We start from the raw sequence: 13,799 nt of genomic DNA, 5'->3' as shown, positions 1-13,799 counted from the left end.
ATGACTACTCTCGGCCTTAATTGAGGAGTGTCTTTTCAAAAGGGCTTATTTCCATTTTTTCATTTTTTTAAAACTATGAATGCAGTTTTTTTTAGTATAGAAAATTACGCGTTGTTTTGAGATAAAAGTTCAAAAAGTCTCGCCTTGATCTTTAAAAAAAAAGATTAACATCAAAAGTTTAGAACACATTTTGAAAAATGTGTAATGATTATTTATGTGGATAAACCAATGTATGTATTACAACAACATTCATATCAACTAACGTTAATAAATCCAAAAATAAAATAAAACTATTTTAAAATAATAACATTTACGCTGCAAGGCCACAACAAAAGGGCTTAATTCCCAAAAGTTCGCATCAAAAGTGCTTAATTCTCAAAAAAATATGGTAATTAAATATTTATTTAGGTACACATGTTACGTTTGATGTAATCATAGCATTAACGTCAACTTACAATTTTGCAAATTAAATATTAATTTCAAAATCAATACCGTGGAATTGTATATATTTCTATTACTTATCTTATAGTCTTTTATAATTTTATGTTATTATGTAAAGAAACAAAATAATAATAAATAATACCGTGGAATTATGTTTTCCCCTCACTAGCTCGGAAACACGTGTTTTGTCCTTTAATACCAGCGGGTAAAAACGCATTTTATCCACTAGTGGGTAAAGTAATTTGACCTTGAATAAAGTCAAATTAACTGTTTTAAAATTGATAAAGGTAGGTGAATCTAGTAATAAAAATGATTTACCACCTGTGGAACTACTGGAAGCAGTGATAAACGCATTTTTTGCGTTGTAGTTTCCTCGCTATAGTGAGGAGAAAAGTTTTGTGTTACACTCGGGTGCAAATGTATTTTACTTCTCGTGTGTTAAAAAAACTCGCAAGTTCAGGATTCTATTACATCACTTTCACTTGCTCGTTTTTCAATTCCACACTCGGCGTTAAAATACAACTTTGCCCCCTTGTATAACAAATAACTATTTTCTCGATTTCCCAAAAAAAGTTCAAAGTATGTATAAAGTTCAAAGTATATCATAAGCCCTTTTGAAAAGACACTCCTCAATTATTAATTAATCGACATGAATGCGTACTAAGACTGAAACAGGTAGGTACTGAAAGAATATTTTGGTTTTCAGGCATATCACCATCTTCCAATTTCATCAAATACTACTTACTGCCTAACTGAAAATGCGACTGCACGATGAAAATCGTATTAATCTACTGGATAAGAATACGAGTCTGCCAGTTAGTTGCGGATCCTTCAGTCAGATCAACTGAAAAAGGTAAGGGCTAAATAATAGCTGATGTACCTATCGAGTTCTTCAAAAACGCGCAAGTAACACCTCCGGAGTTGCAAGCGTCCATAGACTCCGGTGACTGCTTACCATCAGACGGGCCGTATGTTTGTTTGCCACCATGTGGTATAAAAAAACATATTACTAAGTATATGCGTAATGTCTAGGCGCAAGTACCTATTCGTAACAAAGTTGAAAAAAAATGTTCTGGAGAATGCGTGGAATTGGAAGCGTGATGGTTGATGGTGATGCCTCGCCATGAAAAATATCACTGTATAGAATATCAAAATTTCAAACTTTGGGGTCGTTTTTGGCTGGCTACCAATGTAAATAGGGTTATTGAAACGAAACTAGGTTCATTTACATAGGTAGAAATGGTTTACGTGCGCTTGTAGACCGTATTCTTTCCTAGCACCATCTACAGCTTCGTAATATGCTTAAATTAACAGTGCTTTATTTATTTAACTTCATTAAGTATGTGATCGTGTTTTTTATTTCTATAATGTATTTACGACATAGATATGCGACCTTTTATCGTCGACTGTACTATACTTACCATAGGTATACAAATACCTACCCATCGAGACTATACTAAACACCCTAAACACAAATAGGTTGCGTTGTTTAACACAGTTTCCATAACCATGAGCGTTATTAGACCAGATTCTTGTAATCGTAATATTGACTGCCATCAGATTTAGCTACATATTCAAATATTTATGCAAAATTTCATTTCTATCGGGAAATGGGTCAAAAATACTCCCAGATTTCTTTCAATAAACAATATAAAACACGGCAATATAAAGCTTGTAATCACAGGATATGTAATAAAATAATAAAATAAAACAGAATTCTGGTACTATTGGGTTGGTAAGAAAGTAATGAGCGATCGATTGAATTCCACATAAAATTTTTGAGAGAGTTCTAGAAACTTCTATGGTCGAAAGTATATAAAGGGCGAGTCGCACAGTTTCTCGTCAGTCATTCACTAGCTGTCGCCGAGCTATTATAAGGAAGAAAATGGACGAATTAAAAGTACATGTAAGGCATTGCTTACTATATGAATTTCAGTCTGGCCATTCAGCCGCCGAAGCAGTGCGTAATATATGTCAGCGTGTTGCTCCTGAAGTTGTGTCTGAGGCCACGGCGAAACGATGGTTCCAGCGGTTTCGTAGTGGCGACTTTTCATTATCAGATCAACCTAAGTCTGGTCGACCGGTGAAGATTGATGTAGCCAAATTAAAAACCTTAATTGAAGGAGATCCGAGGCTAACGAGTCGTACTCTTGCTACCGAGTTAGGCTGCTCTCATGTCACCATAGAAACACATTTACACGAGTTGTGAAAAAACTACAAATACAGTGTTTGGATACCGCACGAACTTGATAGACATCAACTAAACGGCCGTGCCGATATCTGCATACAACTTCTGTCTTTTCGCCGCACATTCAACTTGTTGGACCATCTTATCACTGGAGATGAAAAATGGATCTTTTATATAAATCACACACGCAAACGTCAGTGGCTAGCTCCAAACGAAAAAGGAATAGAGGCACTAAAAACAGGGCCTCACCCGAAAAAAGTTATGCTGTCCGTTTGGTGGGATATTCATGGTATTATTCACTGGGAACTCCTACCAAGTGGAATGACTGTTACCGCATCAGTATACTGTAATCAGCTTGAAAATTTATACCAAAAAATCTGTCAGAATCGTCCACAGCATGCTAAAGTTTTTTTCTTACACGACAATGCTCGCCCACACATTGCAAAAGTGACTCGGCTAAAGCTATTGGAGCTAGGTTGGAAAGTGATACCTCATCCACCGTACTCTCCAGACTTGGCACCTACGGATTACGCATTGTTCAGATCGCTAAGCAATACCTTGAATGAAAAAAAGTTCGATGATCAAGCCCATCTACGACAGTACATAGCTGAGTTTTTTGAATCTAAACCTAAGAACTTCTTCGCCGATGCTATTCATTCTTTACCAGAACGATGGAGACAAGTAGTAGATAACGAAGGCCGTTATATTTTTGATAAATGATTAAAATAATAAATTAAATAAAAATTACAATATTGGTTATGATTCACTCATTACTTTCTTACCAACCCAATATTTTACTACGGAACTCTGGCTTAAAATCTATGCGGGGTCGATCTAACATTTGGGTGGCTGAGTGGGGCGCTGCGTTCAATGCGTTAAAGGTCACATTTGACGCAGGCCTCGTGAGTCCAAGTTAGATGGGTCACTGTCACGTCTACGTCGTGTTTGTTGCGCTTGCGGCTTCTTTTTAGGTACATACCTATGTATAGTTACCAACAAAAAAAAATCTGACAAGAACATGTCGGACCATGAACGATGATGAAAAAGAATATCTGTTTCTTTTTCTCAGCATATGTAATAAAATACCATTCCATGATATACTAGTATTAGGTTCGCCAAGAATTTATTTATATCCGCCTCCGCTTACACTAAAATAATTCCTTTCCTTTTCAAGCTGCTCGATTTTAGAATTCTCTTGCGGTGCGCTCAGTCGCCAAACTCTTTCAAGAGTTGACTTAACCGGGCAAGAGTCTAAAAGACCTGTAATATTATTTCTGTACTTTTTTCTTGTATATAATTTTAGGACTGGTGACGCCGGTGTGGCTTGAATTGAGGATTTATGACACGTTTGAATTTTATCTGTGTATTTTTTTTATGGCAAATAATATGGTATACTTACATATAGTATACTTGAAGTATTGTCAAATGGGGTCAATTGACTAATATAAGTAATACCCCATTGTTAGAGACCCGGTAAATAGGGACGTGAAACGGGATTGACAATTACCTAATAATTTAAAAGAAAATATTATTATTTATTATTAAAAGCGGTCTCCCGAAGTATGGAAATATGGTGGAGGCGCGGCACAGAGCCAATTGTACGTACCTGCTCCTGCGCGAAATCTGGGACATAGAAAAACAACCAGGGCAATGGAATATAGGAGTCTTATGCCCCGTCCATAAAAAAGGCTGTAAAAGAAAGTGCACGAACTACCGTGGAATTGCCTTGCTGCCGACTGCGTACAAGGTTTTGTCATATGTGTTGCTCAGAAGATTGGAACCGTATGCAGAAAAAGTCTTAGGAGACTACCAATGCGGCTTTCGGCGAAACCGTAGCACCATTGACCAAATCTTTCTTCTGAAGCAGTTGATGGAGAAAAGGTGGGAGTTCGGCCGGAGTACACACTCGGTGTTCGTGGACTTCTCCAAAGCCTACGACAGCATTGACAGAAACAGTCTTTTCAACATCCTCAGGTACTTTAGGATTCCACTAAAACTGGTCAGAATGAAATGATCGAAGTCGACACGAAAGAAAGCAAAATGCTGGTTACAGTTGGCGGAGAGCTGACAGAGGAATTCGCAGTAATCACGGCACTGAAACAGGGCGATGCACTGTCACCCATGCTTTTTAATTTGGTTCTTGAGTATGTCCTAAGGAAAGTTTTAGCACTGGAAGGGGGTCTGGAACTGAATGGAGAGCATAAGGTGATAGGCTATGCAGGTGATCTAGCTCTACTTGGAGGCTCTATAAATGAAGTACGGCAAAGCGTCAGGACTCTAGCAACAGAAGCAAAAAAGGTCGGCCTAAGTTAATAACACGAAAAACGGAATATCTTCATATGCGACGCTACAAAAACACCCACGCTCCACCTCAAAATCTGCATGTAGGAGATATAGTGTTCACGGGCGTGACAAAATTACAGACACCAACAAGCGTGACGAGGATATCAAAATTAGGATCCAGAATACCTTGAGAGGTAGCGCAGCTCTTCATAAGGTGTTAGTGTCCAAGCTTTTAAGTAGAAGCACAAAGATCCGAATCTACAAGACCGTAATACGCCCGATCCTAACCTACGGATGTGAAGCTTGGACACCGACACTTAAAGAGGAGAATATGCTACTAGTTGCAGAGAGGAAGATCCTACGGAAAATATTGGGCCCCAAACGAAGACCGGATGGAAGCTGGAGAATCCTTAGGAACAGTGAAATCGAAGACATAGTGGCTGAACCTAACATCATAGGAGAGACTAAAGCACACAGACTCCGTTGGTTGGGCCATCTCGAGAGGATGGATGAGGATCGAAATGTGAAAAGAGCATACCTGGGTCGCCAAGCAGGAGGATGACCTGCCGGACGCCTTAGGTATCGCTGGAGCGACATGGTGGAGGCGGATCTGTGAACTCCAAGTCAAGAATTGGCGAGAGCAGGACCGAGAAAAGTGGCGCTGTCTTATATCGGAGGCCAAGTCTCATTTTGGGGCACTAAGCCAACGGAGTAAGTAAGTAGTAAGTAAGTATTATTTAAAGCCCATTGTGTCCCACTGCTGGGCAAAGCCCCCCCCCCCTTCGCCGACTTGATCTCACGGATCCCCGGTTTGATTCGTGGGGCTCCCACTTCTTGGCTATCTTGGCCCCTCAAGTCGTCCGGCATTCGGCAGACATGGCCAGTCCAGTCCCATAGTCCCATTTTAACGCCGCTTTTTCGAACTACGTCTATTATTTGAGTTTTAGAGCTGATGTTCCGGACGCGGTCCCTTAATTTTACACTTAATATGCTGCGCTCCACAGCTCTCTGGCAAACCTCGAGTTTGAACTGCTGAGATAAAGAAGAGGTAGATTGAGAGAGAAGAGGAGGAGAAACGAATGCAAGTAAATAATAAGATGAGGTCAGATAGAGAGATATGGAAGAAAAAAAAACATGCTGCGCCGACCCCAAATAATTAGGATAAGGGCAAGCAAATAATAAATAATGTATGTATGTAAACGTGGAGGCCGTGGGCCGTGGAGCAGATCTTATAAGGAAGAGATTAGCTTGTCATGGAAATGACAAAAGACACTCTTAACCGTGGTTGGGGTTTTTAATATGGTCTTCAGTGTCAGTTAGAAGTATTTGTCTCAGTTACAGCTTGACAAAAAAGAGTAGAAATGGAACTATTTTTTTTATCATGGCAACACTTACTTTTCTTACATAGACGGAGGCGCCCCTATTATTTTGCTACCCTTTTAAAAAAACGGATTTTTTGAAAACTACAATTAGAAATAAAAGCTTACATAAAAAAAAACAATTTTTGTAAAGCTTATTCTTTGTTCTAAAATATCTATAGCATGTTTTATACTTACTCAAACCTAGTGTAACAAAAGAGTTGTTACTGTAGTCTAATAAAAATAATAAAAAAAACAGTCCCGTTATTTTACAAATATAAAATCATCCTTTTTTAAAAGTCTTATAAAATAGTTGTTTTACAAAGGCCTATGGCCTAGTTAAGGCACGACCGACCCAGTGTGTGCTATTGCACAAACACCAAATCACATTATTGGCCAGATATATAGAGGTAAAATATAGCGTGGTAGTTGCGCTATGTGCGGCCGCGCGGCCGTGCATACCGAATCATAAGATCAAAGCACGCATACTTTACCTACTCAGATACAGATACCCACACGACCAAAGCATCATCACGTCTTGCGGTGTGTCTGTGTTGGTGCAATAATGCACACACGCAAAGACGAGGGGCTACACTATTAAAAGTATAATAAAAGTTACCAAGACACAAACGCAGCGTACGGTACTATTTGTTTGGAGGGAGGTTGAAGGCACTCATACAAGCGAGGGAGAGGCTGTGTTGGCGCGGGCCGGGGCCGCCAGTTTACCGTTGTGAGGCGCGTCGTGCGGCCGGACGCAGGACCGCCACAGTCGTGCGCCGCCGGCACCCCGACCCGGAGACCCGGCCACTCTTACAGCCGCTGCCCTGCAGAACCACCCTGGACCTCGAGGACCTGAAACCAACCCCCAACTGCACTCTTTGTGTCAATAGACTTTTATTATTGGGGTCCGGTTGTCTACAGTAGAGACGAAGTGTTATGAACTCGTGCTGATGTCACTGGAGTGTTAACCCGAATTTAGATTGTGGCTTGGATCGTTTTGACCGTCAAGTTAAGGTAAGTTTACATAACTTTAGCTTTACTTAGCTTATTTCATTAAAGTGTATTCGAGTACTTCCTAAGATGAACTGTATTTTTAATGGTATTATGGGAATCAGCCGACTTTTGAAGAACATAGTTGGAATTACCCGAATACACCTTACTTGTATTTCATACCTATTCTTAATAAGTTATTGATCGAGCCTATCTTTGTACAGTCGACTACAAAGAGATGTATCCACTTTTTCACCTTATTGCATTGTAGTAAGGTGAAAAAGTGGATACATCTCTCTGTAGTCGACTGTATACTGATACATTAGGTAGGTACTGACCACTTTCAATGTTTTTGAAGTATGTATGTATGAAGTAATTCCCGAAATACCTGATCACCTACTAACTTACAGTTCCACCAACTGCTGTATAAATATAAATATACTCACTCATTGAAGTAATTTAGTAGCGAACTGAGATATACTCTGTGATCAAAGTTTAGCGAACGTTGGTACCTCCAATATGTATGTCTAGGCTCAATTTAAGTTTCTTGGTTTTGATAGTCTAGCCGAACCTTGCGCCTGGCAGTTGAACAATGCCTGAATGACCTATTTGATTTAATTACATGTGTTTTTCAGTAAATACACATAAGCTTTGCGACGATGATGCTTGCAGGTTTAGGTACTTATCAGTTTTAATTTTGTAGCAGCTTCTAATAGGATCTAACATGTTTTCGACGTGATTCTGAATCTGGAGGTATATATTCTTTGTTATATTACATACGTGGATCTACCATTTCGCTCGGCGCCGGCGAGCGCTCGCATAGGGGAAATTTGATTAAATTAGCCGGACGATGTTGCCAGAATATTAGTACAATAGGTACGATACAAGTGCGGAAAACAGGGAATTCGAAACGAGTGGCGAATTGGCAATACATTAAAATACGACCAAATAGAGTGTTTTAAATCGACAAGAGTCACGAATTCCCTCTTCGCACGTGTATCGGACGACGTTTTACAGTACATACATATGACCATTTCAATTTTGACGTAGTTGCGTAATGGGCTCATTACCTAACTAGTGCAGTAATGTTTTGAATTTTGAACTCTTATAGAAAAATAAAAGAAAGTTCCAAATTCAAAATAAAAAAAAATCGTTTGAGTCTCTCTTGGGCATTTTGCCTATACCGAAAAATAATATACCTATGAATGATGAATTTATTTTACTCACTATGAATTTATTTTACGAAATTAAGTACTGGCTAGGTACTCCTACAGACTCAGACATTTTTCGTAAAAACATAATATTTACTGCTCACTTGGATTTAAATGGGCAAATGACGTCGCTGATTTTAGCTATTCAATCGAGCTGGTTTTCGTTTTGACGACGTCCTAGATCGTCTCACTAGTTTATGGTCAAGTTCTTAAATTCCTCCATTAAACACTCTTCATTCGTCAGTTTAGTCAGTGTGTTTGGTGATTGGTCATAACATAAATGAGTTGTTTGTATTTTTCTTACTCCGGCTCATTTGTTATTCATTCTCGTTTTCTTTTGTCATTTATGTGTGCAATCTATGTTTTTCGAAATCCAAAAATAGGTCCATACGAAGTAATAACGAACTTCGACTAAGACTAAAATATATCATGTGTATGAAAGAATGGCGCTGATTGTCACAAATACACGTCATTTTATGGACATGTCCAACATTAATTCCGGCGGCGGCCATTGGAACATTTGGAAATAGATTGACACCATAAAATTTTACAAGGATAAAATAAGGGCAGTTCCAATCGTGCACATAGCGAATAATGTCATGAATCATGATTGAATCTAATGATTTTCTAGTCTTCTTGTTTAACGCGGAGTAATTATCCGGGTGAACTAGCTTATTCAATACACAATAGGCTACTTGACCTTTTTTAAAGTTTATCCTATATTATTAATTACTGTCCAATTAACCGCAAAAAAACATTTTTAAAGTATACTTTCACTTAATGAGGCAAAAACAACGTTAGCCATGTTAATCTATAGACTGTCTGTGCATGACGTTTATCGAATTGAACACTAAATTTTCTGATATTTAAGTATGAGGTATAAAGTTCATTATGTCAGTGATTGACTCGACATAAAGTTAAGTTAGGTTTTGTGACTTCCTTACATGGCTGACAGCGTTTTCGGTGGCCAAAGTTAAAAAAAATATTACACACATTTTAAATCGAAAATACGTAGTCATCATAAACTTTTAATACCCAAAATCTATAAACATTGGTTTCTTATGTCAAATACTACAGAAAACAATCATTTCTTGTGCCAAATTCGATATGAGTCTAGTGGTTGTCTATTGTTTGCCCGACAGTCATTTAACATAATATTCATTTGCCCGAATCTAACTTGCCTGAATTTCATTTGCCCGAATGATTTGTTTACCATAAAAATCATATGACATACTCGTTGTTTATCCGAATATTACCTTCCATAATCATATAATACCATACTATTTGTTAGCCATATTATTAAGTGCAATAATATGGTTTCATAGAATATTCAAACGCCATAAGCAATTATTGCCATATTAATTGTTGCCCATATTATTACCTAACCTAACCTACTTTCTGATAGCAGTTTCATTTTCCAGGGGTCAAAGTTCTAACCTAACCTAACCTACTTTTACAGCAGTTTCATTCTCCTGGGGGTCACAGTTCTAACCTAACCTAACCTACTTTCTGATAGCAGTTTCATTTTCCAGGGGGTCGCAGTTCTAACCTAACCTAACCTACTGTCTGATAGTATTTTCATTTTCCGGGGGTCACAGTTCTAACCTAACCTAACCTACTTTTCAAGCAGTTTCCTTTTCCAGAGGTTCACAGTTCTAACGTAACCTAACCTACTTTCTGATAGCAGTTTCATTTTCCAGGGGGTCACAGTTCTAACCTAACCTAACCTACTTTCTGATAGCAGTTTCATTCTCTAGTCCTTCTAGTACCTATTATAGTAGTTTTCGATTCTGCCAAAGCACATTATGGAAATTGACTTTTCTGGACGCTAATTTGTATGACAAATGATGGTATGGAATGTGGTAATTACGGATTTCGATGATTCTGACAAATGACATTATGGAAACTGACTTTATGGGAAACAAAGTTTCTGGCACTAGATTAATATAGTAAACAATGATTATGGCATAAGATGTTATGAGAAACAATATTATGGTTGTTGAATAGGATGGCAAATAAAATTATGGCAAATGAAATTCTGGCAAATGGGGGTATCCCGAGTCTAGTAGCCTATTGATAAGGATTACGTAATCCCCAGGACATTGGGGACTTTCGTTATCAATTTTACTGAAAATATTATGACACAATTCGTTCTACTTTTATATCAACATCAGTAGGCCTAGCACATGATGGCTGCGGGAGTATGTCGCCGCGAGATAGACTACCCGTCCTTATGTCATTAATACAGTTAGAAGAAGACGTGGCATCTATCTCGCGGCGACATACTCCCGCGGCCATCATGTGCTAGGCCTACTGATATGCCGATTTAGTTGTTATTTCTCAGAATTGTCATAACAGTTAGTAAGGGTATGTATTCTGTATAAAACATTTTTTTAATCTCAATCGTGAGCATTGCGAGAGATTTTAATAACATATTCCTGGCCCCGTAGCCGAATGGCATTTCTCCGACGCCAAACGAAAGCGATACGCCGCTGGCTCTGTCGCGCCAATACGCAAGCGCGATAGAGATAGATATCTATTAGCGCTTCGTTTCGTGAGCGTTTCGTGAGCGATTGTGCCATTCGGCTAGCCACCCTGATCCTAGTTTAGGACTAAAATGTCATGTATACTTTTCTGGCTTTCGCCTAGTTTCAGAGTTATTCCCAATTGAAAAAAAATCCTATTGTTACTCAGTACAAGAGGCTTTTTTAACGACGTTGGTGCCATTATGGAGAATATTCTCACTATCCTCCTTGATAGATGTCAAAAAGTTAGAAGTAAACCTTTCAAAAATGAGTTTTTTTAAAAAAAAAACGCTAAAACTCATTTTAAGTGCCAGTTTTATGAATGACATTAAATTATTGTAAAAAAATTGCAAATTTTTTTACAATAATTTCCTCATCTGTATTTATAAAAAATCTTTCTTGTGGTCTTAGAAATTCGTGGTTAAAATCTCTCGCAATGCTCACGAGCACCGTATATTATTGTATTTACATTATATGTATAAAATACAATTTTTAGATGACAATGTAGGCTAATACTTCTCTGGGTACGCTGCTAATTTGCTTTTTCCCTTTCATCGTCTCCTCACTTTACCTAACCATGCTTTCCGAAAAATCAGTTACGTAAAAAAAAAACACTAATATTTGGTGCTTGAAAAATGCCCTCTATGTGATACTGATGAGAGCCTATCAGAAACGCTTTCAACAAGGCAACACGACGAGTACAATTCGCTCAATGGTTAATTGGAATAACTCAGTTTCATTCAGTTAACAACTCAGTGTTTAGGGATTTTTGTCATTTATCAAGTCGTGGTAACTTATTTGTAGCGCAAATTCAAAAATTGCGAATTTACTTTAAATATTTAATTTATCCGTTCATTTCATTTTATTTATTTTGCAAAAGTGTGTTACATTAATCAAATAGTTCCAACACACCTTGTGAGGGTATTGCAATGTATCTAAAGCTAAGAACTAAGAACTAAAGAAGAACGTTATTATTATGTTGCAACTAACATGATTTAACTACTGTTTACCAACTTATTACTATTTTTACTAGAAGAGAAATTATACATTTAAACGAAAGTTTCAAAAAATCGCAGTAGGCAAAAAGTTAGAATAAAAGACATCAACGAGCTCTTCTTGCAGTAAAAATAATTTCGGTTTGTATTTTTATGTTGTTTGGTTTAGTCCTTTTGACCACGTCGAGAGGTGATAGGTGAAATAGCATTGGTACTCTAAATAGTTCTCTTTAATGTTCTGTAAGGAAGTCCTCATAAATTACGATACTTTACGAACTCTTAATTTGACAATTAAGGTCGGGGGGCGCGGCGTTTTGCATTCGGTGGCCTGCAAACATGATAGTAGTTATCATTGAAAATGGCACAGATAATATTACTATTCCTGTATTTCATTGTGTTATGTATAATTACGAGTAGGTATTCGGAAATATGACACTTGGCAGTGTTTGAAGGCACTTACTATGTTAAATATTGCATTCCCGAAATAACCTTTTAAATCGCATTTCAAGTTTAACCTACTGTAGTTCATCATAATCAATTGTTATTTGTTTCTCTTGTCACATTTAGAAGTCTGGACGTAACTACGCAGCATTTTTTATGCGATAGGAGGCAAACGATCAGACAGGACGCCTGATGGTACTACGAGTAAGCGATCACTGCCGCCTATGCGTTTTTACAGAAATGTATGCTCATATATATTTATTTCTCGTATGTCGTAACTTTCCTGCTACTAGGGCTCAAGTGCACTGCGCTGCCGGTGATATTTTCAAAACCCAACAGTCGGCGAAAAAGTAGACACAGGACTAAATGCATTATTAGTCAGCGAGCAATCACGCTTATTGTTTGCACCTCAAGTCCGCTATCAATACACTATAGACGCAGTTGTATATGTACCTATACATGTGACTTAAAGGCTGAGCCGTGATCTGTCGCGTTACTTATGGAACTTGTGAGCTTGGCTCTACACGTTCGGAGCTTAGCTATCGAAACCAGAGTCATCCCAGCGTAGGTATTCGTGCTGCTAGTAGCGCTCAGTAGAAGCTATCACGACCTCTCATTTCGGCGTCAGACACTGCATAACAGTTTTTAACTTTACACATATTATTATTAAATTAAAACGGGACTTAATCGCGTAAAACTTACGTTTATATTTAACCCGACACACCCCCGACACATATTACTACTGAAGATACAAATATTCTTAATAGCTATTTAAGAACAAGGTGTGAGTAGTTTCCTGTTATGTATTTGTTTATTGATAAAATAATACAAAATAAATCCTAGCGCAGGCTTCGTCATAGGCTAGGTAGGCTTCGTTATGTAAATTGCTAGGTAAGGGAGATGAGTTTAAAACGGATAACTTGTGCTCTTTGCAAAGCATCAGGTTTAATAGCAAAAACTTGAACCGTTAGCTTCTGAACCTTTAGTGAGCTCAAATCTTCGAAGCTCGAGTTTTAAGTACCTACCTGCGTGTCGGTCAGAACCTTCAAGAACAAGTATGTCAGATCCGAAAGTCTTCTAAAAATACTTTCTTACCTGAATACCCTTACAGAGGACATGCATGTTTCATATGTCAAGAAAGAAGTAGTGTACGATATTTCTAATTAAGTATATTCCAAATTCAAACACGTTAGTATTACGGACTCGTATTGTCCAGTTCCAAACTTGGTAATACGAGAGTAAATATGTACTTAGATTCTGCTTTACATTTAGTTAAGACTTGAGCAAACCTTGACCCCTTGCGCTAAAGGTAGCGCTATGCGGAAGCCCTGTGTTCACCCAACCATGGATGGCGCGCTCTCCTGGAT

At 38.1% G+C, this 13,799-nt stretch overlaps 1 protein-coding gene across 1 annotated transcript in view; it reads left to right on the top strand.

Annotated features, from left to right (window-relative positions):
• The first annotated feature begins 7,024 nt into the window (after positions 1 to 7,024).
• Positions 7,025 to 13,799, top strand: part of LOC125241584 (asparagine-rich zinc finger protein AZF1) — an 86,196-nt gene continuing 79,421 nt past the window's right edge. The window contains 1 exon segment of the mRNA XM_048150131.1: positions 7,025 to 7,284. The gene's annotated coding sequence lies outside the window, so the exon portion shown is untranslated.

The sequence above is a fragment of the Leguminivora glycinivorella genome, chromosome Z (genome assembly GCF_023078275.1).
Source record: "Leguminivora glycinivorella isolate SPB_JAAS2020 chromosome Z, LegGlyc_1.1, whole genome shotgun sequence".
In the NCBI taxonomy this organism is placed as follows: Eukaryota; Metazoa; Arthropoda; class Insecta; order Lepidoptera; family Tortricidae; genus Leguminivora; species Leguminivora glycinivorella.
This window is presented reverse-complemented; position numbering and strand designations above follow the sequence as displayed.